Source organism: Pinus tabuliformis, chromosome 8 (assembly GCF_031772625.1).
Source record: "Pinus tabuliformis cultivar Carrire ecotype Pingquan chromosome 8, CPIR1, whole genome shotgun sequence".
Taxonomy (NCBI): domain Eukaryota; kingdom Viridiplantae; phylum Streptophyta; class Pinopsida; order Pinales; family Pinaceae; genus Pinus; species Pinus tabuliformis.
This window is the reverse complement of record NC_142294.1, coordinates 1,563,814,654-1,563,821,499: the sequence shown is the minus strand read 5'-3', so window position 1 is coordinate 1,563,821,499 and position 6,846 is coordinate 1,563,814,654. Positions and strand designations below refer to the sequence as shown.

Genomic DNA, 6,846 nt, shown 5'->3' with positions numbered 1-6,846 from the left:
GAGGGTCGGCATGTTGCAGATTTTCACCTCCAGGATGCCCTATTATGCCACCTCGGTCACCTTTGTGTTCCTTCAAGCGAGCGTGCCAAGATGATTTGGGAAGCACACTACAGTCGGGCTGCTGGGCATTTCGGGGTCGAGAAAACAGTGGCAGTACTGCAAAATTATTTCTATTGGCCGAATCTTCGACAGGATGTTGGGAAGTACATCAGATCATGTACTGCCTGTGCCATTGCCAAACCGACCATTAAGAAGCACGACCTCTATACCCTGTTGCCTACCCCTAGTCGACCTTGGGAATCCATCTCCATGGATTACATGTCAGGCCTTCCTTCCACTAAGCATGGAAATGACTGTGTTTTTGTGGTCGTCGACAGGTTCTCGAAGATGGCCATTATGGTGGCCTGCAAGAAGAATATCACAACAGAAGCCACTGCTAAACTCTTCTTTGAACGAGTGTGGGTGCACTTTGGGATCCCACAGTCTATCATCTCAGATCGGGACAGTCGGTTTCTCAGCACATTTTGGTCCAGTCTCTGGTCAATGTTGGACACCAAACTCACGAAGTCCACAGCCTTCCATCCTCAAACTGATGGCCAGACAGAGGTTGTCAATAGGATGATTGTGCACATTCTGCGCATGTATAACTCAAAGCATCCACGCACATGGGACGAGATCCTCCCCTATGTTCAGCACAGCTACAACCGAGCTCTTCACAGCTCCACTGGCCATAGCCCTTTTCAGGTGGGTTTGGGATTCCAGCCACTATGCCCCATTGATGTGGCCATGCCACTTGCAGCTACTCACATGAATTCAGCTCATGTCCAGTCCGAAACAGATAAGGCCACCAGCTTCATTGAGCGCATCCAACATATTCGCCAGCAGGTCCATGACATTCTTGAGAAATCAAATGCCAAGTACAAGCAGCGACATGATCAACACCGGGTGCCACACAAGTTTCAGGTGGGTGACAAAGTCTGGTTGCATTTGCAAAAGGAACGCCTTACTGGAGCCTATCGGAAATTGAGACTACTCCGATATGGTCCCTACACCATTACTAAGGCTATGGGAGACAATGCATTTGAGCTCAACATTCCCCCATTCCTTGGCCTGCACCCAGTGTTCAATGTGGACCGCCTTCGGCCATATTTTCCACCATTGCTAGACACATCCGACATTGCAGAACAGCTCAAACCCACAGAATTAAATCCAGATTGCATTGAACAAGCTACAACTGATCGGATCATGGACACACAGATCAAGAACACTCGCCAACAGAATATCCAACTGTATCGAGTTGTCAAAGCAGGCCAACTCCTTCAGCAGGGCAAGTGGCTCACCAGGGAACAAGTTCAGCAGAAGTTTCCTCATCTCATGGAGGAGCTCAACGCAATGGGGACCATTGCTTCCTAAGGGGGGAGGAATGATCCAGGTGGATATTGGTGGCCACCTGCCAAGTCCACCTGGACCCCCACCATTGTCTTTCTCAGCATTTTCAGTTTCCTTAATTGTAGCACAACTTACTATTTTTAGCAGTTTTTTCGGGTCCTGAACTTCCAGAGCCGTTTTGAGGCCCTAAACGACGTTTTTTGGGGAATCCAGGGGCAACATGGGAATCCGTTGCCCGTTCCAACAATGATAGTGCTCGGATAGATCTTTCTAATGAGCTATTGTACGCGTCAAACGGAGATCATATGACAAAGTTACGACCCCGGGAAGTTGATGTACCAATTTACCCCAAACGGGGCCCACAGTTGGCGTTTCATCTCCTAGGGTTAGGTTTTGGAATGTTAAGGGGTTTCCATTGTTTCTCAACAATAAATAGGCCTTCGAGCCTCATTGTAACACAGTTCAGAGGCATGTAGCCATCACATCTCTTCTCAGAGATAAGCTACCATCGCCCTAGCTGGTTTATTTCCATTTCTGGTTGTAAGCATATTTCAGTATTTTCCATTAATGAAATGAAGTATTATTTCCGCTGCATCGTTGTGTATATGGTTATCTCTGTAATTTGGTGCGTTCCTGTTTAAATCCGGATCACCTTTTCCCTAAACTACAACCAAATTAAACCTTCTACATTTTCTCCCGCAATCCTTCCTCACATGGTAACAAATTACAATGGTGAGTGATTCAAAATTGCAACACCACCATATTAAGAACATTATTATATCCTTCATCGAAGAGTTTGAATGAACATCCAAACATAATTTTACAATACATTGTTAGGCATACATTTTTTGTAACTTCTCCTCTAGAGAAACCAAAAATGCCTATCGAAATAGAGCTTTGAAGTCACCCTGTTAGGGCTTTGGCACCTAAGCTCGGCTTCCCCATGTCGCATCTGGTACGTTGTGCCCATTTTTCACTGCATTTAAACATAATTTGTCAGGAAAATGCAAGAAGCTATTGAAGTTATACTTACAGTTGGTCCACACATTTGAGGCCAAATTCTCAGCCTTCTTGGCCCATTTGTTGAAGTTGTGCAGCACCAACTCCAAGGGATTTGCACATAGAAAATATAATCAGAGAAAGAATAGATAAAAACAACAAATTCCTCCTTGATCAAAGCTTTTTTTATGAGAGCGTACTCTTTGAATGTTGTACTGGAGATGGTTTCACAATATACGAGTTGGGGGTCGGGTTCTCCACTGGGGCAGTCCACATCGCAGCCTCTTGGATGGGAGGAGGGGGCCACAGGAGCACCCATGATTTTGGTGCCCCATTTTCAACTCTCTTACTCTGAGACAGTTGAATCGAACCCTCAACCTCCATCGCGGGAAAAAACAATCTTCTTCATCACTTTGATTGTGGTACGATCCTTGTCTACATAATCAAATTACAAAATTTGTTCTTTGTGTATTTCTTCTCTACTCATCCTTGAAATCCAATGGTCCAATAATGTCATAACACTGTACAGACAATTCAAATGCGAGTCAAAGTTGACAAAAACTTGAATTACGTTTGGGAGTTTGTGAAGTGAAGTGGATAAGATTGTAGATTTATATAAGGCATTGCTTGCAATGGAAGATAAGGGTGTCGACGGACATGGATAGATCGAGTAAAACCGGGAGCAGTTACACTCTGCATTGTCCATCTTTAATAATCTTCTAATAAAACAATAGTAATTTATTAACCTCATTATTTTTTTATTAAAATTATAACTTATATAATTTTATATTCATAAAGATATTTTGAATTCTATATTTTATGTCATTCTATATTTCATATTTTGAATTTTATTATATATATTATATTTAGTAAAAAAAATAGGAAATAAAACTTTAAAATGTCCAAAAGAATTGCAAGACTCCCCTAATGATCAATTCCCTTAATAAAATAAATAAATTATAAAATTTATATAATCATAAATAATAATATTAATAAAATTCAAAATTATTATAAATTTTACATAGTCTTAAAATTAATTAAAATGACAAAGTTATTCATTTATTTTATTTTATTTTTCCAATAATTATAACAAATTAAAATCACCACTAATATTTATAATAAAATAAAGTTAAGATTTAATAATACGAATAAAAAAAAATCGTCCTTGATCAACGTTCACTTCTTATAAAGGTCTTGTCCTCACGCTATGAAACACCATGAAGCATTGGTCTTAGAGATAGAGTGGTGGGCACAAGTTATAGAGACAAAATCGACGAAAGACCACCCAAATTACCAGTACGGCTCAAACTATAACATCAACCCAAATACTTAAACTTCAAAACTAACTTCATTTAAAAAAAAAAAATTATAAATTACAAATATCATAGAGAGCATAATAATACAAATATCATCACACTAACTTACCATGCAACAAGCACCTCAAAGCTTTAATTCACATGAATGTGACCAGTGAGAATGTGACAAATAAACATGATATTACAAATATCATTCCATTAACTTGGGCATGTAACAAGCACCTCTCAACTTTGATACATCAGAATTTTTCATCATTGATTAGATTTGATGGGATTTTTTAAAGCTTATTTCAAGGATAATGTAAAAAGCGTGATGAATAATAGTGTATTTATATGTATACAAAAGCATCCAAAGAATGGAATGGAGTGGATGTATTAAAAAAAAAAATACTTAAGTATGGACTGGAAGAGGTGGAGTTCATAGCGGTGAAAAAATAACATGTTTGGAACTTTGTCAATGTCAACAATGCCAATGCAGCAAGTATGTTGCCACACCCAGCACACGTCGCAGGAAATCATCCTCTCACCGCCATCGACCTTAGTGCCACACGGACATTCGACCAACCAATCATCCACGTTGGGCACCTCCTTCCTTACCTTTGTACTAGAGCTCGCTCAACATGTCGATGTCACTGCCTTAGACTACAACACTCGACCCTGATTCAAGGGCTCTGAACAGGATATTTTCGTTGTCGTTGTCTTCGTCTAGACCGGAGATGGACTCTGCATGAATTCGCTTGTGGTTTAGTATGTTTCCCTGAGGGCCCTCTCGGATGCCTTCTTGAGATCAACAACGGTGGCATGAGGTGGTAGAATCACGACGTCCATCAAAGGCGCAGGAGGCGAGCTACGACTATGCTTGCTACTGGCCAGACAATGTTTGCTCAGGGACATCGTGCACATAACTCTGAGAATCTCATCGTCATCGAAGCCCCATCAATTGGTGGCACCTCTCCTCATCATTTCTCCTATATAATTCTTGACAAAGTGCTTGGTGTCGAGAATTATTCGATTGGTTATTAGAATGGTAGTCAATGTGTTGTTATTATTTGTTGCAAGCTCATAGCTTTCTAGCACAAGCCTGTAGATGTACTCAATGTGTTTAGCTATATCTTTCTGACTAATCTCCTCAACACTCGCCGACACAGGGACATTCGAGGTGCTCACATGACCACTCGAAGGGGATAAGCTGAGATCATGTATGCAATATTCCAGGACTTTGGTGTTGGGATTCATGGCCCTATGCACAATGTAACCTCCGACACGCGATTTTCCAGCAATTTAAGTACAAAATCCACGAGTCGATGTCTCCTATATAAGCCCTCGCAATATCTTTGACATCCATTCAAGGAACTCATTTGTGCTCATCGTTGGTTTTCAAAGCTTCCACAATAACATGTCTCGTGAATTAGGGTCTCCTCACTGATCACCGGCAAGGCGTGTCTACAACATGAGGCAGTGGCACATTCTGTAACAGCCTTGGTAAAAATTCCATGTAATAAAAGTTAAAAACAATAACCACGGTTGATGGGACACTTATTCCAAGTTGAATGTTGGGCAAGGCATCCTAGGGGTGTTCATTTGATTGTTTATGGCTAAGGAAATTGGCAAAGGCAATGGCTAAGGCTTTAGAAAGGCAAAATGGCATTTTTGGCACAATTATTTATGAAAATAATGGAAATTAGGAGAAAAGGGATGTGAAAGGTCACAGGTTGCATGTGAGGAGGAAAATGAAGGAAAATAATGGAAAATGAAGAAAATAGAGGTCTCATTCATAAAAAGGCTTCCGAGGATCAGTTGGTAACCTTTTGCAGTTGAGTTTTGGAGCTCTCTCATTACTCTCTCTCTCTCTCTCTCTCTCTCTCTCACACACACACACTCTCGGACACATAGAGTTTTCTTAGAGCACTTTGGCATTGGAGCAAGAAAGGCAAAGAAGGCAAGGGGAAGCAAAGATCAAGCAGGGAAAGGCGAGATCAAGCAGCTACAACAAACTTCATTGCAGGTATCGACTTACATGTGTATTTTCCTTGCTAGATTTGGTATGCATGATATTTCATGTGGTTATTTTCTATCATGGCATGGTTTTTTCCAGGTGTAACAGTGTTTTCAGCCTAGCCTTTCCATTTATGGATAGCCATGGCGTGATGGGGTTCTCATGTTTTGGTTAAGCTGGATTGTCGGATGGATTTCGAAGCTGAGTGAGATGGATCTCCAAAATGATAGAACACATGGCCTAATAACCCTTGAGCTGGATTGTGGGTTGTGGTAAAGTAGAATTTTGTGTTGCCTCAGATGGCCTAGGAATCCTTGTTAGTGAATGATAGGATATACCATAAAGCCAAGAGGTGATTTTTCTCTCCATTGGGCCTAGTAATCCCGGTTTTGGGATATGCGGTAAAGCCTAGAGAGTGGATCCCAGATTAGGGCCTAGTGATTCGGGTTTGGATTGCGGTAAAGCCTGAGAGACTAGGAGACAGGAAAATTCCTCACGGTGTAGGTGGATAAATCTGGTGGCATCCATGCTTGTTTGGCCTAGTGATCAGGTGGAGATCACGGTAAAGCCTGTTATGATGTGTTCATTGTGTTGGCCTAACAATCCGGGATGGATTACAGTAAAGCTTGGTTTTTGTTGACGAGGGTGAAGTGGTTTAGCCTCGGTATCCCTAGTTGGTTCTTGTGGTTCGAATCCCACATTCATACTTGGAATATGGCATAGGGGTGAATGGTTGAAGAGATATTTGGCTCATTCATTCTATGGTTGGGTGGAACATGGTAGTCCCATCTCCGGTTGGTTCATTGCATTCATTGATGATAAATTCATTCCCTTGATTTTCATGTGTAAATGTACTGATGTATATGTGGAATTTGATGGCTAGTATGTTTATGGTATTTATATTCCTATTAAGTTGGTTATATGTATATTTTATGACAACAACTATGTATGGCTCTCAACATGTTTTTACTAGTATACAAATGGATAATGTGTCTATGACCTAATAAAGGATAATGCAACAATTGACATGAGGGAACAATGGTTCATAGAGATTCTTAGATAAGTATGAGATCCCTACACTTAATAAGTTGTTTACAGCTGTAGGTTACATGTTGATGATATGTTTGACGAAATGCCTATCATGGC

At 40.8% G+C, this 6,846-nt stretch overlaps 1 pseudogene; it reads right to left on the bottom strand.

Annotated features, from left to right (window-relative positions):
* Positions 1–2,292: 2,292 nt before the first annotated feature.
* On the bottom strand, positions 2,293–5,049 carry LOC149241960 (uncharacterized; annotated as a pseudogene).
* Positions 5,050–6,846: the final 1,797 nt, after the last annotated feature.